We start from the raw sequence: 26,621 nt of genomic DNA, 5'->3' as shown, positions 1-26,621 counted from the left end.
ACCGAGACATCAATAACAAATCAACAACAGACAGTTTATTATTATGCACTATTACCTACACACTTTAGTATATGTAAACAGGAACAAGCCAGTCTGAATTGGAAAAAAAAAACCGAGGTATATATTTTAGTAAGCGATCCCAAAACCATGGGAAATTCTGATACTTCTGTCACTTTGCTTTTAAGGTGATGCGTTTGTTATCAGGATGTTTATTCAGCATAGCATACGATTATTTTAACTGTGGTACAACCCGTATTGGTACACACAAACCGTGTACCAATATGGGTTGTATTAAGTGTATAAAGTAACCTATGTTCAACAAATATCACTCAAAATCCAAAAAAAAAAACTTTTCTGTATTGACTTCAAAATAATTATTGGTGAACACAACTACGTCGTGGATGGATCTATTATAAATGCGAAATAAGTTGCCAACACCTCCTCGTTATATGGATTTATCTCTGACACATCTCAAGCTGACTCTGATTACTAAATGCGCACCTACCCTACCCTACTCTGAATAAATTATCACTCTTCTAAGTATACCAGAATGCAGTAATCATCAGATACGTTTATTTGGTTTCAGTACGAGAGAGTACTCGCGCGAATAATTATAAGGAAGTTGCACACTTGAGGGCGTTGGCTTATTTGTCTTCTGATGTCTTCACATTACAAACAAGCTTGAAAACATAAAATGCTTTTCGATTTTAAGCAAACGATGTGTCGCCTATCTTTCATAGGTTATAGGTTAGTGAAGCTTCGGTATACTGAAATATTTTAAATACTATAGAATACAAACCAGGAATTGGATAATAATTAAGCCTTTCAAATTTTGACAAACCTTCGGGGCGTGAACTAATTAAGTTTATTAAAACTGCTGCAAATGTTTTAAACTATTGAAACGATTTAAAAAAAAAAATTAACAAAACAAGCTGACTTGCCTATTTTGGAGGACCCTCGAGAAGAGTGCCTGCTTCGTTTCTTTAACACCGCCTCATTTATGAAGTCTTCAGAAAACTGAAACAAAAAATTAATAACTTCATACCTGTTACATATAATTGATAAACCAGAATACAAATGATAAAATTCGTTACTGTATGCGTGTTGGAACATTGCTAGTTGTTGCTATCACGTTCTGTGGGATCACGCGTGCTATATCCTATTTAATGTTTGTATTCTGGTTAATCAATTATATTTAACAATTATTAAGTTAACAAAGCATCTAATATATGTAATTTAATTGTTAATAGGCTTTTGTTATGTAAAACTTTTCTGTACCAGTACCCCTGATGATGTAAGTCTCATGCCTTACGAAACGTGTCGAATTTTAATTGCTTATTTTTATTAAACTCTTTATTTACATCATAATGTGGTCTCAATACAAGAAATTACCCACAGAAACTTACGTTTGCAACTTATATTTTTCATACTTTGTTACTAATGTATGGTCCAGTACTGCAACGACAGATGGCAGCACAATCCACGTGTGAACGATAGGTGGCAGCAAATCGCCTTAGTAAGCCATAAATTTCAATTTTTTCCATTTCTTTTGCAGAAGTTTGGCGGAAAATTTGTACGGTGAAATCATAATATCAAAAACGTATGCGTTTCCTTATTGACACTACTAGTTCGATATTCGGATCATCATTACATTCATTCGAACTTTATTTCTTATGCATAATGGACTGAACGCATTTAATATTACAGAATTAACTAAAAGCAAATAAGTAAAGAATGCCATAAAGACTTAATTCAAATGGAAAAATAGTCGCGAACAAGAAAGGCAGCACTGTAATCAACATCTAATTACTTTTTCTGTTAAAGAGATTAGGGAAATAAGAGCTGTTTTGCCTTTTTATTGTCCCTCGAAATCTTATTAAATGCGCTGCTGCTGGGTAGAAATTCAGAATTTTAATTATGTTGTAAATTTTGCACATAACTGATTCAAAAACAAACAAAAAAAAACAATTAAGTTATTATGGATAAACCGACTTTTAACAGTATGTATAAAAAAGAAAGAATCGATAACAAAAAAAAAAAAATAGAAAAAAAAAACTCGCTGAGGAAGGGTTGTTTTGTTTTTCAGCTTTTTAAAAGTTGAAGAGTAAGCATCAGTAAACACTTGATGCCATTTAAAAAGAATAAATGAGGTAGATTTAATGATCAGCACGTACACAAGTTAATTAAACTTGCCGAGAATGTTCCTATAGAGCAGAATCAGATGCAAAGAACAATGGGAACTGTTCATTAGTGTTTACATTTCGTCAATTCATGAAAATCAACCACGATGTTAAAATGCAAAAAGAGAATTTAATCGAATGTATCAAATGTCAGCAAATTAATTTGAGAGAAATATATTGTTGGATTTAAAATATACCGCTTGCTTGAACTCAAATATACAAGACCGTTTTAAGTTATGCGAAAATTCTTATTTCGCGTGACTTAAACACCAGAAAAAAATGTGCTTTTTCAATTGGTAGGTCCTCACCCAAAAAAGGTGGGGGGGGGGGAACTTCTGATATGAACCCTGAGATTCTATTCTCGTTTACTTTAGTCAATGGATACTGCATTGGATGTTACTGTCATTCGATTCCTTCAATGTCTCTCTGGCCGTGTATCCATTGCAGATAAACAACGAAATAATCTGCGATTTTTTTTTTTTGGTTTCAGATGGTTGGTTGGGACTTATAGGATCATATGCAACTGAGGTCATATTACGCCGGGCCAAAGGATAACGTGTACATAAGATGAACTAAATGTTTGTTTGTATGATCGGTGATATTAAAAAAAAATCAAGAGCGTTCTGTTTTCTTATAAAACCGCTGCATTACAAATATATTGCATTTTTTGTGAGGAATAAGGCGCTTAAAATTCTCTAGATCGCTTGTCATTATAATTAAAAGTGATTTTGCTGATTTAGAAATGAACGCCATGCATTTGGCTCAACTGTGTAAGAGAATATTTTAATTTGCCTCTCCCAGTGGGATCACGAAACAATTTTTGATACTGAATACCTACCAGGAAAAACGAATTATCTTGAAATTTATATTTTCTTATTTGAAATAATGGAGCAAAATCTCTGTTCAGCGCAAATAAGATGCAGAATCACGAATAAAAGCCAAAGTTCTTCACATTCAACCCTCCACTGCTGCTTCACCTCCACGCCTTTGATGGGAAAAGAATGCAAAATGAATCGAAAGGGGTTGTCGATAATCTAGTTAAAACAGTCAATTTTATTAATAAAGGGAATTAAATTCCAGATTATTTTCATTAGTTTGCGAAGAATTATTTAGTTTTTTTTTTCGGGGGGGGGGGGGGGGCAGGAATAGAACTACTCTTGCATACGGATATCCGATGGTTTATACGGATACGGATATCCGATTTCGTAGGAAGTAAAGTCAATTTTATGATTTTAGGAAAGAGGTACGATTTTTTTTTGTCTGAACAAGTACACGAGTACTGTCCCTCAAAAAAAGTATATTTAGATGCAAATTATGACATTAAAAAAGACTTGCGGTTTTTAAACTTTTAAATTAACTTAATATTTCACTCTAAGTAATTAAAACGCATTTTTAAAATTAAGCAAAACACAGATACGATAATTTTAAAACGCTTAATCTTTGGAAAATATATGCGCAAAAATGAAGCGAAATGTGTTTTTTGGAAGTTAATTTTTTTTTTTTTTTTTTTTTTTTTTAATCCTGACATGACGTCTTTTGATACAACTGTTCTAAGATGCATTAGGCGACAATCATCGAATCTGCGCGAAACCTTCACAGAAGATTTTCCAGCACCAAAAATGATAACGGAATTCAAAATGTATTTTGTTCATCGAAGATATTTCGATGGACAAATTTCAGCAGAATGAGAGAGAATATTTGATTGATGCATCAAACGATTCTACTCTAAAAGTGGAATATGAACGAGAACTCCTTGATGGCCGTGTACTGTTTACAAAGAATATCCCGAATTTTCTGATCATGCTGGAAATTTTGTTACGCCTTTTGTCACATCTTTGAGATTGTTTCAGTACCGGAAAAAGATCAAACTACAAATAAATTAGACGCCGAACCTGAAATACGTTTACATAACTATTTCAGTAATTCTTATTCTTTACATAAAAATGCTAGCACATCCAAAACATTGAATGCATTTTAATTACATCAGCTAATTTTAATTATTTTCATAATTAAGCATATTCAGAGCAAAATCAATGGTTATTTAAATTTGACTTTTGTTTCTTTTGGTTTTCTTTTCTGTTGAAAATTTCAGCCTATTAGCGAAAAAATTGCAATTATCAATTGATTTTTTGCAACCATATGTCTCAGATCCTAGTGCTACACATTAACATAAAGAACATTGTAGACAGCTAGAAACATCTAAGAAGATGAATCACGGTTTTTGCTATCGAAATTAACACTCATCCTTGGCGAACAGCCTCCTCGTGTCACTATGTAACAAGAGGAAATGAGGAAAACCAAGAAATTGGTTTTCCTCATTTCAATGTGCCGTTCCATGAAGCTACGCAATGTTTTCTTCTCTTTCGTTTATATAAACTATAGTAGAATGTCGAAATAAAAAGTCTATGGAAAGCCACATTGAGTGCTGGAAAAAAAGTAGGATGTCCCTCAGGATGTCCCACAGAAAAGCATAGCCATTTCTTCTAGGATCTCACACACGCACAGAGAGAGAGAGAGAGACCAAAGCAATAGAACTATAATTGTCTGCCAGTTTTGGATCATTTCCAGATTTTCCGAAGTCAATAACAATTGCCTTTTTTGTTTGAAAAGCTCTCCTCTGTTCGAATTCTATTACAACGTAAAAATAGTGCATTCATGAAAGGTTGTTTTATCATTCCATAATGAATAACGTCAAGTCGTACGGCACTTACACAGGAGTGCTATTTTCAATTCCTTCTTAATGACTTATTGTTGTTTCTAGCCCATTCGAAGAGAAATCAAGCTTGTCTGTTTGAGCGTCAAAGATTCAGGATAAGAAGTTATTGCTTCTTTCCGAGGAAAAGCTTTCGCCTTTCATTTTTCTCCCGATTTAATCCAATATATTACTTCTGAGTTGGTTGGTTGTACGGCTATTGATGACGTAAACTAGATCCATGATTCCGTTTGGGTCTACACCTAATATAATGTGCGTTTTTCAAGTGCATTTAACAGCCATGAAGTTTGACATGGTGGAATATTATCTACAAAATAGACCACCACGCTCAGTCTTGTCTTGCTGCTTTAATTAGGGCTTCGGCTGTAGTTTGGAAAAGAGTCAAATTCGAGCGATTTGAATTAGTTGTTTTTTTTCTCAATAATACAGTAATATACAATAGAAGCAGAATCATTGTTGTTAATCAGTATTGTTACCGAGTAGGATAGTCTGCGTTATAAACTGAATAATATAAATCCAATTGTAGTGATAATTTATTCACAGAAAGAGAGATCTTAATTTATTTCTACCCTATGTGAATATGTAGAATTTCATGAATATGAAACAGATGTAATTAGAACGGTCATCCTTAGAGATGCGTAGTTTCTAGCTACTTAAGCGCAATTCTATTTCTCAAAGCCGTTTTTATATCGCTACATTAATTTAACAATTTTGAAGCAATCAGATCCGTAATGTAATCTTCATAAACATTCTGGAAAAGGTCGGCGAACAATTTTGACGAAATTCCCCAGTTCAGAATTTAGAGTCTCGTCGACAAGGCATTAGGCGAAGACAGTTAAGGACCCAAAGACCAAGATAATTATGATACCTCGAGAAAATTATGTTAATTGACTAACTTTCCACTGAGGTTAGTTTTACAAGAAGTGTGCGACCAGTGCGCTTCTTTAAATATGCAAATTCCTCGCTACTACTAAAGTCACGAGAAGAGGTCGCGGCTATGAGAAGATTATGACCTTTCGCAAAGGAAACTTAGTTCAGTGTGATTTAGAGAATTAGGTGAGAAAATTACCTGTGCAGACTCAACGGAGCTGTGAGACTAAGATAACAGAATACACTCCATAGCTCTGCGTTTCCCTTATGTTCGCTTTTATCTTCTCATCAGCAGTTACGTTTCAGCAATGTTCAAATCTCTGGAATGCACCGCTAAAACTGCAAGTAAATAAGAGGAAAAAAAATGAGATAAATGCCACGAGATGTTGTACTTTAATATGTAGGACTCGGTGGTTAAATCGATATCGTCCCCTCCCCTATATACAACATAAATAATTTCGTTCGTTAGTAAGACCGATGGATCGTTTTTCTTCCAGCAGAGGATATACGAGTGTGTGTAGGTACACGCACACACTTGTATATTGTTTATAGATGATAGGGTGATATTGCAACGCCCTATGAGTGCGGATTATTTCAAATGATTATTTATATTATAGTGTCAACTGTAAATTAAGTACACACCAATAGAAATCATAGAATTAGTCAATTGTTAATATCTGGTGTCAGACATGACGTAGTTTAATAATCATAGGTTGCTTTTGGAAAGCAAATGGTTTTCTTTGAATTGTACCGGAACAATGAACTCATTGTTTTAGGTATTGTGAAGAAAAGGTGGGGGGAAGGGGAGTGAACAGGAAGACAATTTCTTTTGGTTGACTTCATGGTAGGTAGAAAACTGTAGATCACAGGAGGGGTGGTCAGAGAATAATACTAATTAAAATGGAATCTATTATTTTTTAATTCATTAAACCGAATACGATATTGATGTATTTCTTACAGAAATGGGAAGTGCTTTTCTACCACAGTTACCCATACATATGTTAATATGCACATTTTATCACAGAAAAATCATGTATACTTTTCATCGAATCCGTTTACTCAGAAAAAAATGAGGAGGAAAAAAATCCAAGCTTTCTGAAAGAAAACCCCCTGACGCTTTCATCTGAGCCTGTTTACAGATGCAGCTGAAAGAATTTAAAATTTGTTGATGGCGTTTTTTTTGGAATGTATAAGGAATTTCCTAAACTAAATAACATCATCCTCTTGTGGAATTAAAAATAGCTAAACCATCAAATGAACTTGCATTAACTATAAATCTGGATCTGTCTGTTCTCACCAGGTGGCAGAATTTTCGCTGTCAGTAACACTATAAAATGGTCATTATTTCTATTATAAATAATTCTGAAATCAAGTAGTTTGGTATACAGGGAATACGACGCTATCGAGTTATGCACTGAGCTAGAGTTTCGAAAAACCTAAATAATTCAAAAGGCACGTGAATTCGACATCAGTGACAAAAAGTACTTTATTTAGAGTCCTAAATTTTAATACTTTTAATATTAAAATTAGAACACAATAAACCTCCATATTATAGATTTCTTACAGGCATCATTCCATTGATAAAACTAATCTTCTCGAACGCTATAGATAATTTCAGCACTTATCTTACAGATCAGTAAATGAGTGGTTCGAAGTGAAACAATTTCTTTTAAATACAGCAAAATAATGAATCCCGTAGATAAGCGAGAAGATCCGAAATTACAGAGACTAAAATTAAGCTGCTAATTTATCTAACTGATAGGATGATTAGGAAATTTTTCTACCAGTCAAGGAAGGCACTGATTAGGGGGTTAATATATGACATCTTGTCGAAACCACAACTATTACCTAATGTCTTACTCTGTACAAACTTAAGTCATAATTATTTCCGTTTTTGGCTTATAAAAATGATGAACGAAGGCAATTTCGGAATTACGTTTCTGATAAACCCAATTATGCCTGAAGGTTAGTTTTTAAGACCTTCAATTCTCACTGCCAACAAAAAGAAGTCTTACTTTACCCATTTATCACATTAAAACAAAAGTGACTGAATGAGAAAGAGAGAGAGAGAGTGACTGAATGAGAGAGATCACTGTGTTATTTGAGCAAAACAGCTGTAAGCTTTCATGATCTAAATACGCTTGTTAATTTGCAATAACCCATAGCTTCCACTCTTTGGGTTTTTTATTGTTTTGAATTTACAGCCGAAGCAACCCAAGCTATGAAGGCCAGTGTGTTATACTGTTATTTGCGTGTGTGTTCTTATGGAACTGAGCAATGTGCCGTAAGCAAACAGACGAGGAATAGTGTACGAATAGTTTTTAAAAATCTCTTTAGCTTCTCTTTGTCGACTGTTTCACTATGTATCTTACATAAAATCCAAGTTTGTCTATTAGTAATGGAATGATGAACGCAAATAGTTTTGAAGCAAACAATAACTGCTATATTTCAGTTGGTCACTTGCTCTAGTGACCGATGGCATGCAGAAAAATCCAGCACATACAATTCGTCGACAACAATTGGCCGAAAAAGCAATTCAACCAACAATTGACCGAAAAAGCAATTCAACCAACAATTGACCGAAAAACAATGAATCGAATCAGAAATAATCGATAAAACAATTCACCAGAATCTGTTGTCAAATCAAATTATCTAAAACGGTTCAAGGAAAAAGAAATTGAGTTTCCAAATAGTGACTGAATGAGACCTAAAAGCTTTCCAGTGCTATTTAAATCAATGAAGATGTTACGCCTTTTACAACTCATATTGTTTAATTGTGAATTTTTTTAAAAAAAATTGTCTTGCGCTCTGTTGCTTTGTTATAATTAACAATTCGATTTCAGTATATGTCGGCTTTGAGACTGTATGGAAAGAAAGGAAAACTGAAATTATAGTCAAAATGCATTATTATATTCTTTTGTTGCTGGCAATTGAGACGAATATAACTTCGTTGGACTGGATTATTCAGGAATAAAATTTTCGTCAACAAAAAATTGCAGATTAAATATATGTAATTAGTCACAATAAATATGTCATGAATGACCATTTAATTCAGGGTTTCCAAAAGTCACTGCGTATTTCGGGGGAAATAGAGCAAATTTCAATCAAACCAATGTCTTAATGGCATGATTATATATTTTTATATAAAATAACGTAAATTTAAAAAGCGGATATGAGCATGACGAAGAGAGATCTGGCCGCCAAGGGACAGTACGAGAATACATTGAATCTGTATGTCGAGTTCGAAGATTAGAAATGATCGGTTAGCAATTCGTCTTGCAAACTGAACATACTCAAACCAATTCAAGATTCCCTGAACTGCTATGGTGGGCATGTTTAATCTCTGCAGGATACATTCCTAAGTGATCATTTCTGATGCTTTTCGAGGACTTGGGAAGAGATTCAGTGCTTTCTCGTACTATCTTTGGGAATCCAGATCTTTTCGTCATGCACAGATCCAGTTATTTTAAATTTATTCGCAACTGAAGTGCTCTATTTTGCATAAAATATACATAATCATGTTATTTAGATATTTGCTTCAAACCTACACTATTTCACCAAAACTCAAAGTGACTCTTGGGATACATTTGATTGAAGAAACAATAGTTTGAGCTTCATTTTTGCTTGGTGCTTAATCCGCGAGCTACTTGGATTTACTATTGGTTTTTCAATCCTAATATATGTACAGATTTGTGGAAGAAAAACAAAATATATAAGAATCTGTAATAGGTGAAGAATATTTTCTAGTCAAGTTGATTAAATACTTATTTATACATGATGCTTTTCGCATTCATTGCCATGACAACAGAGATCAATACAAGTCAAGATACTGTCGCTATTAAAGAATGAATCACCAAGTTCGCTTTAAAAGTAGGCCATACACTAGAAAAAGAACATGATTCTGCCATGTTTATAGTCTACATATTATTCGGTAATGAGCAAAAAGCAGTTAGGAAAATCATGGATAGTTTCTTAATCGCGTTTCTGTATCTCTTAGATATTAATGGAAACATTAAATTTGCAAGAAAAGTGTTTCAGTGACTTATAAAAAAAGATTTCATCGAAAAGTATTCACAAATTGACATTTGACGAATTACCATTCGAGAAACTTGCACTGAAAAATGTTCACGATGAATTTTCATGGAGCCGTTTCAAGCAATGTGGGCACCTTAATAACATGAGAACAAGACTCAGTTAATATTTTAAACTATGAATATACAGGGTGTTCGGTATAAATTTGACATATTTATAATTAATTATATTTTTCCGTAAGTTACATGTATTAACACACACTTCTCTTCATTTAAAAGTTTGGACCCTTCTTCATTCACATACAAGATGTCAGAAAGGATGGATAGCTGGAACCCACCTGAATCATGGAAGAGAATAACTTGTATCATGATGATTCGTGCCCGCCATCAAAATAAGGATATTACGACTGCTGCCCAATGCTCCCTGAATACAGTAAAAACAATCAGGCATGAACTAGAGACTTGCAATGGTGACTACGAGGATGTAGCAAGAAGAAAGATCCCTAGCAGACGATCTGATTGCGTTCGTACAGCAGAATTCCTCGCAAATCTGCAGGAACAGGTGTTGAAGAACCCTGGCATTGGAATTCGGGCTTTGTTCGTGGAGTTGCTAACTGTAGTCAAGCCCTGGATAACAAGGGTAGCCAATGGTAGGCCGTATGTATGGCAGCAGGATTCGGCCCCTTGCCACACCTCTGGGAAAAGTCAAAAATGGTTGTCTGAAAATTTCTACGACTTCACCAGTCCAAATGTTTGGCCTCCAAACTCCCCAGACCTTAACCCCATGGATTATTTTGTATGGGGCGCAGTTGAAAAAGACACCAATCGCACTTCCAGTAATACAAAAGCCCAGTTAATGGATAAAATTAAAACAGTTTTTGCGGCCCTTCCCAGGGAGACTGTAGCATCAGCTTGTTCGAGGTTCCGAAGCAGAATTGAAGCTGTGATCGATGCTAATGGTGGTTATTTTGAGTAAATCTTGTTGATAGTATTGTAATTAACTCTGCCTGTAATGTTTTTTTGTCAATTCATTAAATTTAATAGATACAAAGAAGATTTTCTTTTTCCTTACGAAACTGTCAAATTTATCCCGAACACCCTGTATATTTTAGTTAGTGATAACTTAAAACATCAAATCTTTAACACGAAGAGACAGGAGTGTTGAAATCGTTCCTGTCTGCCTACTTTAGAATACGAGTCAGCATTGTCACGCGTGGGCAAGTAATTTAGAAAGGAACCTTTGGATATATTTTCCAAATCCTGGAGGTTTTATTTCTTTTGCATCATTTAGAATATACATACTGCTAAAAGGAACCAGGAACCATTTTTTAGTACCACATTATTTTACGGTATTCGCATATTCATTGTTATAACATACTCTACATTAGCCAGCGCTATCAGCCCGGGGGGGGGAGGAACTTTTGGCCTCAAGCACCACATGTCGCCACTGGGCACGGTCCTCTGCGACTGTCCGCCACGTTCTGGTCTCCAGCCCGACAGTCTGCAGGTCTTCCTTCTCCTGATCCGCCCATCTCCCTGATCGAGGTCGGGCCTTCCACACTTGTATCACAGTCCTTACGGGACCAATACGGTACAGGTGTCCCAGCTACTGAAGACGGCGGGCTCGCAGCTCCATCAAGACGTCTGCCGAATTGTATAAAGCGTGTATGGCAGCATTGGATTGCCTCCTCCAGACTCCGTCTGCGATGACCCCTCCATAGATACGTCGTAGCATCTTGTTCTCGAATACTCTCAGGTGATCGGCTTGTCTCGCCGTGAGAGTCCACGCTTCAGCACCGTAGAGGAGAACAGGCCTGATCAAAGTCTTGTATAGTCCCACCTTTTGTAGTCCAAGACAGCAAGCGCGAGGCGAAAAGGGGACGCACCTGATAATAGGACACATTCGCAGCATTTACCCGACTCTGGACATCAGCCTCAACTTTGTTGTCTTCAGTCACGAAAGAACCCAAGCACCTAAATACCTTCAACCTCTCAAACTTTGCAGCTCCCTCTGGATCTTGAGCTGCATTTGAGTTTCAGTTAATAATCATTCAAGCTTCCCATTAAAGGAGTTTAGTTTCGTAATAAACAATAAATGAGAATCATTTTTATAAATTCAAATTAACGCAATTTACTTTGTAAATTAAAGATTGTGATATTAACAATTCACTAGGAAAATTAATTTGTGCTGCATAACTTATGAATTCTTCATCAATGCGTACATTTTAAGAGTGTTAGGTTGTATGATCTCATCTCAATGTTTTATTCACACATATTGAGATGATGTGAAGTTCATTTTTGCGTGATGTGCAAGCTTATTTGATGGTGCATTTATTTTGGCATTCTATTAAGGCAGAAATATTTTTCTCTGCCTAACGGTTATTATTCATGTTTTGATGCAAACATCTGTGCATTAATATTGAAATACATTTTCGTCAATGTTTCGTAATTAATATGAATCGTATTTTGCCGTCTTTTTCATTGTATTTTGACATCAAGATGGAAGCATGTAATACGCTACATTTCCTCTATTTACTTATTCATTTAAGAGGTAAAGGAGTGATTTAATTATTTTTCTAAACGTTCCTGTTGCTAGACGGGAAATAACGAGTATTTGTATCTGTCAGATTCGCAATTATCTTAGTACTTTAAGAGGTAATTTCTGCACATCGCATTTCTATACTGCGATTGCTATGGAGAATAGCAATCTCAACGCTAGGAATCATTTTTGATTAAAACAAGATAAGATCGTGGAGTGATAAGCGCTGAGTGCATTAACTGTCTGGAATTTAAAAACAAAATCGGGTTAACATCTTTTTTTCAAATCTTTAAAGGACTAATGAAGCCATAAATAATAAAGATATAAAAGACACTAAAGTAACACACATAAATTTCAACAGAATGCTGCTAATTTTGTAATAACTCAGCGCAACTGTTGCGGTATTTTGTTATTCTGCGATTTTTTAAACTAGTGTGACATTTTATACATCACGTATTGCAGCATCCAGGTACAAACTGTAAAAAAAATTCTTCCCAAAATTCATAAAATCCACTGATACTGACTAGTCTTATATAAGACCCTGTTTGCTAGTGACTATAGATTCGAGTTTTGAAACGATATTTCTTATCTTCAACACGTAACCTTTCAGTTAAGGTGAAATACAAACCAGTGTTGTAATTTAAATGATCGCTCATACGCCAAAGTAGTCACTTTAACTTTTCATCACTATCTTAATGTAATTTTTGTTCACACTTGGAATGAAAAACTTTGAAAAACGAAATCAAAGTGATTGTTATTTTCAGTCCACTGTTAATTTCCATCACTGTTTCCATTCTTTTATGGAGATCAACAGTTCTATAACATGCAAGATTTCTAGACGCTTCAATCTCCCCGTGAGGGACCGACAAAAATGGTATCACGAGCGTCATACAATTGTAATTGCTTTAGAATATTTTTTTTTTTGCGGAAAGTTTTGCATAACGGATCAGAAAATTGCGCAGAAATTTTCGCTTTAGTCTTGTTTTGCATCTAATGTGCCTCCTTAGCTCTGTCAGTATAGACAAAACCCTTTGGTCGGAAAGTCCTGGGTTCGATTCCCGTCAACGACGTGAGGAACCTTAATCTGATCTCTTTCGATTAAAGGTGAGTTAGCCGGTCTTATACGGAGGTAGGTGGGGTTTTCACCCGGAAACTCTGGTTTTTCGTCCCCAGAAAAACCCAGGGGCACACCGGGTCCCCGTGAACACACATGGATTATGGTCATGAATGCGTCTCAGCCATATGCCGGTCCCGAGCACGGATAAAATTGAGGGGGGGGGGGGAGCAATGGTGAACTACCCTGTAAAAATCTCACCAGTTTAAACTACATCCGCCCAATGCGGATGTAGTTTAAAAACTACATCCGCATTGGGCGGATGTAGTTTATGGCGGATGTAAACTGCATCCGCATATGAAATTCTCCAGCCTGTATTCATCTATGAAATACTCGTAAAAGTATTTTTCACTTTAAGTTTCTGAATTGCTTCCAGATATCTCCAGAGTTATTCAGGATTCTTGATTAACAGCAAGTCGAAATAACTCCAGCGCAAAGTGAAGAATATATTCGCTTTGGCATTAAGTTTTCCCAATGCTTCAGGTGCGAAGAGTAATGACAGTATTAATGAAAAAATAACGATTACATGAAGCTTTATCTCGTTGTGACAAAATGCTAAGAAAGTTTTGAATAATTCAAGAAAGAAGGATATTATTCGTATGAAGGAGAAAAATAAACACATCAGTTGTGATTTCTAACAATAATCGATAACAAATGTAATGGATAACCATACGGCAAAATAAAATAAGCCTGTCGATTTTTACGATGTAGTCTAGCAATCAAATGAGCATGCGCAGTTTTCGATTATTTTTCAAGCCAACAAAAACGACGAACCAAATCAAGGCCAACTGCTTTACTAAAAAATCTCGTGATCAAATTGTGCTTTTTTTTTGCCTGACCTTGCATTATTGTGCATGGTTTACTGCCGTGAGTTGAATTAATAAGGTTCACGTGTGTTGTGCTTTTCATTGATCCAATGTTAAGACTCGTATCGAGATTTATAAAATAGTTTATTGAATCAACGAGTAAGATCACACACCTAATCATTCATTTTTCTAAATCTATAATAGTTTATCAAGGTAACACAACAAAATAAGAAAAAAAAAAGATTCCACTATAAGCTATCAGTGCACAGAACTGAAAATTGCAACTTGAATCTAGCAGTTCAGAATAATGCATCCACAGCGCATATTCAGTGTTTGTTCCTCATCTATCTGCAAGGCTTGCAAGATACATTCGTTTCAACAATCACGTCATTTTCATTCCAATTTGATTATGAACAGTAAGTTTCAATTAACGTTCTTAAAGTGTAGTTCGAATCTGTATAAAAACGAAGGGGATTGTGTTTTATCAATATTACTCTGTCTGTATAATTTGGAGAGATCCGTCTAAAAGTTTTTTCCCTCCCCTATAGCGTTCGTTTAACTCCCGAACATAACTATCTAGAATGCTTACACGGGATGGTGTTCTCCATTTGCATTTTCAGTGTCTTTAGCCAGCATTAGTTTCAGCAACATGCTGCAAAATCTTACGGAACTACTGCAATAATAATTCGGTGACGCAATGAGTCACAGAAGGTGATGTTTTGGTTGCTTGCTATTATGATTAAGGCCTCATTGGTTGTATTTCTGGTGTTCTACTGTAGTTTCTAGTACCGTGCTTTTAGTACTTCATACGCATTTTCGTGGGCAAAGAGACCATGTGTTGATCTCTTTGATTTCACCGACTTCAAGAGGTTGTTTAAGCTTTCGAGAGGCCGCAGGCCATGGGTTTTTGGTAGTAGCATAGTGTTGCTTCTTGGTATCAATCTTTGAAGCCCTGGCATGGCTATTTTCGTGTCTGAAGTATTAATGCTTTAATAGGTCAACAGGTATTTCTGGTACTGGCGTTTGTAATTTTGTGACCTTGTTTAAGTTATTTTTTCGTTGCCGTTTTCTCTCTGATGGAGATTTATAATTGAATGTTACTAATTTTTGCTCCATTAATTTTTGTTGCTTTCTTTGAAACATGGATGTGATATTATTGGCAATATCTGCGCTAGCATTTTTATGGGGGTGGGGGAAGCTGCTATTGTCATTGTTTTTATTATTATGCACTTATATCGTTTGTCTCGCGATCTTTTTGAAACCCTTTTTAATTATTTTTAAGTGCAATGTTTAGTTCAAGTTTCCAGCGATGTTATTTATATTAAGCATGCATATGGTGGGTGGTTGTTGGAGGTTACTGATCACTCGTTAGGGGAAAAATAATTTGCAATTCTTCTTATATATAAGAACTGCCAACTAACGGCAGCGTTAATTTCTTTATATAATAAACAAATTCACAAGAACATTTTCTTAAAATGTATCGGTATTGCAAAATAGTCATAATTGAAAATCGAACATACAATTATTATAAATTCTAAGATACTACACTCATCTCATACTTAAGAAATTAAAATTAAGCAGCTTACCCCTTTGAAAAATTTTTTCTGCTAATATTTGTTGCAAACTACGTCTCAGAAATAGGTTTCGGTAATGATCCCTGTAATTAAAGTATAAAAGTTACATTAAAGAGAGAGGACTGTGCATATAGTATACACAAAAAATGCTATATTATTTAGAGGGGACAGTATGCAATTCGTTGCCCTTGGAGCAATTAGTAAAAGCATAAATTAGCTGAGGATTGTTAACTTCAGAAATCCTGCTAAACTTAAGTTTATTTATTAATTTCAATATTACATTTTCTTTGATTTCTGAAAGATATTATATACTGTAATCAGTACAAAATAAACAAAGCGATAACTCAATATTATAAACTGTTTCCAATGCGAGTTGGAAACAGCTTATGTTTGAAATAAGATTTTCAATCATATTTCAAACATTAAAGATTATATACAGAATAAGGGAAGCTTGAAACTCGTATGGCAACATTAAGATGCATACTAAAAAAGCAAGCGAATAAACAACTCCCTAGTTTTCAAAAAAAAAAAAAAAAAAAAAAAAACTTCATTCTCGGTTTTCGTCCGTGACCCACCAACATGCTTCACAGCTTTCTCCGTTAAAATGGATGTTCCTTTTGCGTACTACATTTTGCTGCTTCCAGAACATCCATTATAACATTAAGAACTCCATTCGCGATAATCCACTTATATTGCTTCACTTGCATGAGAAACCTGTTCTGATTTATCCTATTTTGCTTCAGGGTTGTTTACACTCGGGTATGTTATTAATAAAGCAGACCTGAATTTTTGCCTTAAATTTCTACAAACTCATCTCTGTTCATGTTTCTTGTGTAGGTTCCATTGGGACGTAAATAAACGATGGAATAGCTCTAGTGCTAAATTAACAGCTTGCAACAGATGCTCTAAACTTTAATTCCTTAACACGGAGTGGGTAAAGCAAACTTCCTAACAAAATCAAACTTCATCTCTCGTGTGATTCTCTAATAAATGTGAAGAATCTCACGGATCTAGGAAATACAACAGTAGCCGCAATCTATTGCTTCCAGACTGCGATGAACAAATTTCAATCCCAAGTGCCATTAACCAATGTAAACCATACGCATTCCATCAGTTCTTGAAGGAATCTCTAGAACTTCAAAGACGCAGGAATACAGGAAACAAACAAGGTGACCTTTATTAAGCTTCAGCTTCTGATTTACTCTCGCTGAAGGAGGCAGCACGTGAGCTTTTCTTGTGTAGGCGTCGCGTAGTAAAAGCAGCATCGCAAAAGAAAACAGATCAATAAAGCTGAGAGAGAGAGAGATGAACATTATATCTCACTGATTCAAAAAATTACACTCCGCATGTGTCGAGGAGTGATAGTGTCCTTGCATTACTCTCATCGATTTACATCTACCTATAGTAAGTCTGTGCATATTTGCATCTTTTTTTTACCTTTTATTAATTTCATCTCGGTTCTACTGCTATTTCTAATATTTAAAATAGTTTTAATTCATTCCAATGATTAACTGTTAAATTATTTCCACTATTATTAGCAACACTAAAAACAAATGCATGTGCTAAAATAGTTCCATAATCCTTTGGAAACACCGCAATACAAAAACGATATCTTGAATTGAGAAGTTTTATAACCACGCCAAAAATGAATTCCATCGATTGCAAATTGTTTCTGCCACAGCTGTTGAAAACGAATCAGCTGCTTACAATTTAAACTAATAAAATAGTTTTCTTCTGGCATGTTTTCGATAAATCCTCGTTCAAAATAAAAATAAAATACACGCATTTGAAATGCCGTTGTACACCTAAGAAGCAATAACAAACGAATTTCGTTGTACTTTGTATCGGCGTAGGTACAATAATATAACTGTGTTGATTATTCAAGCAAAGACGTCATTCGGATTTAAATACTTTTTAAAGGTTCTCAATAGCTGACAAATGCATTGTACAGTATTAATGAGAAGATTAATATCCATTCTTATTGATACTCATGTATTTCTGGAGGAGGTGAAAGCAGTTTCGATCATTTACACTAAGAATGGCAGTGTTATCGTTTGTTCAATTAAATACAATTTTTTCCGAATACTTACAAAGTAAGACCCGTATTAATACGGGCCAAACAACCAATGTTTCATTAAGAGACTGGACTTGCACAAACTATAAAGTCAACTGAATAGGAAAGTGATGACGTACTATTATCGGTGTTTAAAAAGGCATTTTATGATTAATGTAAATGAAAAGCTCAATTGCAATGGAATTTTTTTTTCTCTTTTTAAATGTCAACCGTGTCCATAAATGGTTTTAAATACGAAGTATATTAATACAATTGATAGGATATGGAAATCCCACTCTGAACTGTGTTATTCATCTTAGAGAAAATTTCTTCACGGACCTTCAGGTTTTCGTTAAGCAAAACACACGCAATAAAAAGACAATATACTGACATTATAACCTTCGTTGGTTCCCTGTAATTAAAACTATTCAGCCTACCCGTTTGACTCGGTCCATACCACAGATCGTATCGGGATTCAAAACTTACTTTCCTTCCTTTCAGTTATGTATTCCAGTTATATTATTCTACATGCTTATATCGCAAAAATTCCTAGGCCTACTTTCAAAGTGAACTTCTACTGATATCTACACTTCCCACGTGAATGAAAGACTATTTCAGATCCAATTTATACTCGAGAACTGTTAGACATACCAAAGTCCGATGGCAATTGCAGTTAATCAGAATATTTAATAAAATTTCCATGGGGGATAGTTGCTTTCTAATTTATGTGATTTTCGGCTTATGTTACAATTATTGGATGGGCCACCTCCAAATTTTGTGTCTCCCTATTTAGCTGTCTCCTGTGTCCCATCAACTCTCCTACAGAACGATATGCCTCACAATTGCGTACCCTTTGTATTATTATTATTAAGAGAGACCTCCAGGGAGTCAGGGACTCATCGAGGGAGGCCACATACTATACACACACACACACACACACACACACACACACACCAGCTATCATACATATTCGTGACTTCATTTACAACATCCAATGGCAATCCATTCCAATCACGCATCACCCTATGAGAGAAAAATCTATCCCTCCCCTTTTTTTAGTGGTATTCATTCTCAGCTTTCAAGGATGCCCTCTTGTCCTTTTCTCCATAGAATGAAAACTTTCAACTAAAATCTTGTATGACCCTTTCAGAATTTCTGAGACCATTTTTAACTCTCTCCAATATATCAGAATCACAACGGAAACCAGGAGACCAGACCTGCGCACAATAGTCCACATGAGGTCTTATCAAGGCCTTGTAAAGAGGAAAAATGACATCCTTATCTCTACACGTGAAGTTTCGATTGAGCATTACAATTATCTTTTGAGTTGTATTTGCAATCTTTGCTACATGGCCCCTAAACTTCAAATTCCTATCTACTAACTACAAGATCCATAATCTCATTTCTTCTAGCCTAATCCCACCAATATAATACGACATTGGATATCTAATCACGCCGAAGTGAATGACTTTACATTTACTAACACTGAACTGACACCCATTTTCCCATGCCACAGTTCCATCCTATTCAAATCATTCTGCAAGTACTGCATAGCAGCAGAATTCCTGATTACCCTACCTATCTTTGCATCATCAGCAAATAGTTGTATGTCGCTTGTCAAATCCTTCCCAATATCATTAATGTATACATTGAATAACAGTGGACCAAGCACTGATCCTTGTGGTACACCACTAGTTACCTTAAATCTTGCAGACTCATATCCCCCGTGTACCACTTTTTGATCTGTCAGTCAACCATCCTCTTATCCATGCTAATATTTTATAACCCAAACCTATTTTCTCCAATTTATGCAACAGTCTACCATGCTGTATTCTGTCAAAAACTTTAGCAAAATCCAAAAGTATCGTGATGTATCCATATTCCTTGTCTAGTTCAATGGTAACAGTGTTATAGAATGTGAAAAAGTTGCTAAACATGGCCTTCCCTTTGTAAAACCATGTTGCTCATTGCAAAGTATTAATTCACTGTCGATCCATTTCTGAATGCGATCCCTAACCAATTTTTCCAAAATCTTCACTACCACTCCTGAGATAATAACTGGTTGATAGTTGGATACATCGGTCTTTGCACCACCCTTGTGTAATGGAATTACCATACTTACTTTCCATTCCTGCGAAATCTTCCCTGTTCTGAGACTCATATTAAACAGCCTGGTCAAAGGAATAGCCAGTTCAGTTGAACACTCTTTTAGCACACGTGCTTTCAGCACGTGTGCTAAAAGAGATATCCCATCAGTCCCTATCGCTGAATTCTTATTCAATTTTTGCAACAACTCTAATACCTCGTCCTCATACACCTGCATTTCTTCATCCCGTGAAGAGGTAGCAGTAAGCTCAATGTTGCATACACCAGGCTGATAGCTTTAACAAAATACTCATTAATTGAACAACATCTTCTGCATCTATAACTCTCACATCACCTGCATTTAGAAAAGTTATTCTTTCATCTTCATTCTTTCTTTTACTTGCAGCATATCGTTTGAATTCTTGAGTTGTCTTTAGCATGTGGAGCCAGTTTTTTTTTTCATACTCAGACCTTGCTTTCCGTACAGTTGTTAGTATTCTAGCTTGCTGTTTATAATTTTCATAATGCACATTCCTTATGCACTTGGAATGAATCTCTTACATAAGATTAAACGTCCATTTGACTCCTACCCTATTTACTCTTGGAACTCTCGGGACACACTCTGATATTGCATCTTTTAAATATTGTTTAAATGCTTCCCATTCATCAACCGATCCCATTCCACTGAACTCAGTATACTCCTCAGTTGGTCATAATTTCCTGCTTTGTAGTTCAACATGCAACCTTTTCTGAATGGGACATTCATAAACCTACTCACTTCCCAAGTAATGATTCACTGTCACCAACCGGAGGCAGAATAGTTACATCTTTAACTGAAACGCTCTCTGAACATATGATCAAATCTAACACTCTTTGACCTCGAGTTCCTTCTGTCACATGCTGCTTGTGGAAGTTGTCCCGCAACAGCTCAATAAATGCATTTTCATTCTTCTCATGAGATTCTACTGTTACCCAATCAATATTTGGATAACTGAAGTCTCCCATTATGATTACTTTTTTCGCGCTCATCTTTTCTATTTGGTGATGCATTACTTCATCACCAGCTACCGATCCACCATATTTTTAACAACACCCCACTATGTAATTGATCTTGTTAGATTCCACCTCACACCAGATGGCTTGCGAACTTATTGCCACATGAAATACTGTTAGTAGAAGTGCTACAGTCATAGGTCTCAACTCTAACTGGATTCAAGTCATCCAATATCATTAGCAGCACATACCGCATCCACTCCTCTCCTCTCTACTCTGCCTAAAAATACTGTACCCTTGACACTCGATACCAGTTAGTATGTATGTCTGATTCTGATAGCCAGGTCTCACTAATGCCTGCAGTCTGAGGTCCCAACATATTGACTAAGACAACAAACTCTACTCCTTTGTTTCTGATACTCCTAGCATCTATTCCTTCTACATCGCCTATGCATCGAATCGTTTGTCATCATAGCCCTCCTTCTTAATTCATTTTTTTTTTATCATATCGAGGTAAAATACTGACGATTTTCACTTTCTCGCTCTTCACTCTCGTTTATATTCTTAATGTTCGCTCCAGGAAAAGTCGAAGTTAACTCGCTCATCAATAGCATGTTTTATTATAGTCACCCTACCAAACAACTTGTTTCTTTTTACTAACACCATCACTTACCTGATTTCCGTTACTTCCTCACTTGCCTGTCTCAGTGCTTTGTTCTTTCTTATCTTACTGCTTAGTTTTCACTTTCTCCCAATGCTCATTTAAACGCCTCTCGACTTTTTGCAATTCCCGCGTCGTTTTTCTAATGACCTGCTTTAATATTGATATTTTGTAGGTTAATTCATTTTCATTAAAGTTTACGCACTTAATAACAATATTAACGGTTATCTCCACAACTCCAATAACCTCGTTAGCGGGGCTAGCCCTCTTGTTGTCGCCTACAATGCTCCTTTTAGCATTATTTTTCTTGTGCGTTTTCGGCGCCATTTTAAACTTATATTTATTGTTGAAATATCTTAATAAAAGTATTCTACATGCAACGTAAAAAAACCCTCTTCACGTCCACCCATGGAATACTAACAGCTGCCATCGCCTACAGAGAGACATAGAACGTGAGTAAACTAGAACAAAGTGACAATTATATAGGGCTAATCTGAAAAAGGGTGGATCGCTGTAAGGTATGCGTGGAGATAACCGTTAATATTGTTAAGTGCGTAAACTTGAATTATAATAGACTATTATTTTCACCACACAGACCTACGTTAACGCCAATTCAAACAACTACTTCAGTCCAATAAAGCATAAATACAGCATGCAAGTCCTTTGTCTCACCACGGAAGACATTTCTGTGTTGACCAGCGCTCGAAGACAAATCATTCAACCCTCATACCACTGCTACTATATCTATCGCCGAGTCCACTGGTGCGATCATCGATTTAAAGAAAGAGGTAAGCGAACCAAAAAGTCCTGAAGAATATACAGGGTGGCCATAAATTAACTTTCCCTCTTTGGAGGTATCTGTAGCTAAAACTAATACACGGGATCACATTTTTAATTGAGACTTTCGAAGGCATGGGGAAATGAATTCCGCGAAAAAAAGATGTAGTACCAAAAGTCGCAGATAGGGGAAATTTTGGCGCTGGCGTATCCGAAAGCAAATATTTGCAGTAAACGCTGGTAAAAAGGATTATGCAAATGTACTGTGCATACGTGACAGCAGCGCCACCAATTCCACTTAAAAAGGGATTGGGAACGTTCAGGCAGTTATTCGAATGACTGATGAATTGTGCTCAGTATGCATACCTTGCCTCAGCGTGCTTTACTTTAAGTTGTTTTACCTTAAACGGTGCAATGCCGTAGCGACCCTTCGGGAATTTAGAAGGCTTCATAACCTGCATACAGGTCCTATGTCAGTTGTAGCACTGAGAGCTATGATTAAGAAGTTTGAAGAAACTGGATCACTAGGAGTTAGACCTAGCAGAGGATGGAAAGCAATGCAGGAAGAGACAGTAACATAAAACGGGCTGTTATGAACATCCAATACGACTCCTTACGCTCAGCTGGAGAGCGTGTTGCACACCACATGCAATTTGTTGTACACAAGAAAGGTCAGCACATTGAAAATCGTGTGGTCCAGGGGACCCTGATTCTGATGAATAAAACATTATTTCCTGCGAGTTCAATTACTACATGAATTTCTGTGTCTCTCAAAAGTTGTTTTGGTTTAATTATTATTATCATCATCATTGTAACGCGCCCCACATCCAGCTGGAACGAGTGACGAGACTGTCGCTTACACCGTCGATATGTTATTATTCCATTTCATCTGCCTTTAATGTAATTATCCGCTTGTTTTCGGCTCCGCCATCGCCAAAATTTCCCCTACCGTCAAGTTTTGATACTAAATCTTTTTTTTTCGCGGAAATTATCTCCCCATGCCTTCAATGGTCTCAATATAAAATTTGGTCTCATTCCGTTTATTGGTTTTAGCTACAGATGCCTCCAAAGAGGGGAAGTTATTTTATGGCCATCCTGTATTTGCCAAAATAGATTATTTCACATCAATTATAGCTCGATTAACTGAAGAAATCAGAAATAAATTTAAAAAACTCAGGATATTGGAAACCTTGCTGCAAGACCACAATTTTAACTTTTCAAGTTCAAATCTCTCACATTAAAGATATTCACATCCATGTCTGAGGCAGGATTAAAATCCGTAGCCAGTTGGAGAGCTGATATGCTAACTATCGATCCATCGGTATGAGAGATTTGTAGTTTTTAAAATAAATAAAAACATTAACATTTCATAGTAATTAAGACACTGTGATGGGCTTATCGGGATAATTGTTAAGATGGGAAAAATATATTTCGATTAGATGTTACATGGAATTTGAGAATCGAAGTGATAAAATAAAATCAGACTTCAGCACTTTGCTTAAAAATGAAAAAAAAAATTACATCGTTTAAAGATCTTTCTTCGAATTATTTAACTCCATTAAATCAAAGTAGGAATAAACAGAAAACATGGAATATTTTATATTCGTGTTTTAAAACTGAAGTCCACAGAACAAGTGTATTAGTTACATTAATTCCACACCTTAAAAGATTTGTAAGTGAAAATTCCGCACACAGACTACACTATCGGAATCACTGCTACGTTAAGATCGGACATACTTCACCATATACTTTCGAAAGAACCACAGTTCCAGCAGTGGCTACAATTTTCATTTTGTTTTATTTCCTATCATGTTCGTGCCATAACAGTAAATAAATTTCGCTTTCCGTCGATACTTTCATTGCAGCACATCCATAGCCTATCAACTGTAAGCTATTTCGTAAGATATTTCTATAGGATGTGCATCAAACAAGTATTCAAAGAAATATGTGATCGAGTATAAAGGGTATAGACTGATGGTTACCTCAGGGTTTTCTTGAACTATATTATGATAATTATCTTCAACAAATGAAACTAGAAAGTGGTTTCCAAAGTGGAGCAAGATAAGAGCCGGCTATCAGACTAATGCACCATCACCTTGATTTTTTATCCTTTAAAAAAGAATGGAAAAAAGCAAGTTAGCTTCATCACTTTGAGGCTCACCAATTAATTAACGTTCAGCAATATGAGTTCTGCGAAGTTCGTTCCACAGCAGGTCTCATAGCCAACATCACCACAAACCTTTAGGCACAAGTCATAAGTAGTTTCTTATGGTTTCTCATTCACTCTTTCCACTAGGTGGCCACTTTCATCTAGGAATCCACTAAACATGGTGGATCCTTCAGACTTCCTCACTTATAACTTAACCTCTCTTGAGCTCAGTTTTCCTTTTATACATCCATACTCTTGTCTCAGTGAGCTCAAATTCGGTTCGTAATTGTTTTATTGGTAAGCAGCATACTTTATCCCTTTTCGTTTGATAAACTTTGTAGTGCCTAGGCATTCCAAACTTCAAGAATTTCCCTAACTACTGCATTTAAGCACTGACCTCTTAGTCCTTCTTTTAACCTAGTGTGGTACAATGCTAACAAAACACTGCCTTATTTCTAGAAATAAAAAAATCTTCAGGTAAGATCGATGTGTCTCGAGACAACCTTAAGTTGTCTATGTTTGCTCAATGTCGGTAAAAATCCAACTTTAAACCCTTCGGAAGCAACTTCTCATCGTTCTTTTTCATTCCATCAACCTCAGTTCGTTGAGACAGCCATCTCTAACACTGTTTCCTCGAAGGACAAAGATCTCCGCCTGTCAAGAAATACCTGAACAGATTCGCCTCTTTCTTCTTGCCAGCAAGCGCATACTATAAGCTTTTTGACCACAGATAAATGAGATTAATAATAAAAATAACAGTAACGAAAAACTACACTTAATAGATGAACGAGATACAATTTTGTATCCCGCGCATCTATTACTGAAGCACTTGTTTTAGTATCGTTTCTGCTCCGTCATCCCAGTTCTGTATGACTGATTCTTAAACTTACTCTTTGGCATTAATAGAGATCTCCCGGTGATAATTCTGGTTGCTATTTATTAATTGAATCCCATAAAGTCAATTAATAAACAGATCATAACAACAAGACATGAAAATCACCGCACTATGAATGATAATACTAAGTCGATGTACATATCGCAACCCTTCTCACCGCTCACAGTGCTTAATCCTATTAACAATATCCCATCTTGTATTGATTCGCGACATCATCAATCACACTGAATAGGTCACTGCTAATCTCTTGAGTAACTTCTTTTGAATCCTCTGTTTCATTTGTATCGTATTTAATACACGTCTGCATAAGTACAATAGCTTCTGAATAAAACGTAACACGCCCTACTGGGGATGAATGATTTATAGGGAGCGCTACTGAATTTCCTTTATTGCCTCATGCGTTGATATCCCGTCACTTAATATTTACACTTGCGAACGTTATTGGCGCGGCAAATTATCATTAGAAGATGAAAATTGTGTTTGATCGGAAAGTTGTTCTTTGTAGATAAACTGCATTTATTATTTACACTTATTTGAGAAAGATCTGCAGATTTTACTCTTTCAAAACTAATACACATGAATAAATGCATGAAGCTGGCGAGATTTATCAAGAAATCAGAAATATATTTTGAATTGCTTGATAATTACAATTTCCACTTGCCTCTTTTCATTCAAATAACTCAATACTATTTCAATCAGTTGCATGATTAAAATGACTATCAATACCTCCTCCCAACACACAGCACATGTATATAAATATTCTTCAATTAGACGAGTGAATAAAATTCACAATGTAGCAGAATCTGTATTAAATTTGACCGTGATATCAAAATGCTCACTGAGGAGGTTTCACATACGTCGTGTGGAAAAGAAAATCCTGTGCAGCTTATAACGGAGTTCTATGCGGAATCTGAATTACATGAATTCAAGATTAAACAGACTTAACAAAAGTCTTCATTGCACCTTGTAAGGTTTCCGGAAGGAGTTTCGCATGTAAAACTGGAAGTCACGATGGCTTCCTCTACAAAGCTTCGCTTCTTTATGCATTAATCAGAATTCCGATCTTAAAAGACAGGGGGGTCATCTGAATGGCATCGGTAGTGGCTTTTTAAGAATATGGCACTGATCACACATTTACTGCAACCCGATGAATTTAGTGATAAAGTGACTGTCTAAACACA

At 35.8% G+C, this 26,621-nt stretch overlaps 1 protein-coding gene across 4 annotated transcripts in view; it reads right to left on the bottom strand.

Annotated features, from left to right (window-relative positions):
• The window catches only part of LOC150102782 (cell adhesion molecule 2-like), a 150,792-nt gene that overhangs the window by 59,527 nt on the left and 64,644 nt on the right, over positions 1 to 26,621 (bottom strand). The window contains exons 2-4 of one of the 4 annotated variants that reach the window (XM_090399778.1): positions 15,840 to 15,910; positions 5,963 to 6,102; positions 942 to 1,017 (exon numbers count right to left, since the gene is read on the bottom strand). The gene's annotated coding sequence lies outside the window, so the exon portion shown is untranslated. The remainder of the gene's footprint in view (positions 1 to 941; positions 1,018 to 5,962; positions 6,103 to 15,839; positions 15,911 to 26,621) is intronic. The other 3 variants (XM_090399781.1, XM_090399779.1, XM_090399782.1) reach the window with 3 other exon arrangements.

Source organism: Typopeltis vanoorti, chromosome 10 (assembly GCF_054136105.1).
Source record: "Typopeltis vanoorti isolate ZY-2024b chromosome 10, IOZ_Tvanoo_1.0, whole genome shotgun sequence".
Classification (NCBI taxonomy): Eukaryota; Metazoa; Arthropoda; class Arachnida; order Uropygi; family Thelyphonidae; genus Typopeltis; species Typopeltis vanoorti.
This window is presented reverse-complemented; position numbering and strand designations above follow the sequence as displayed.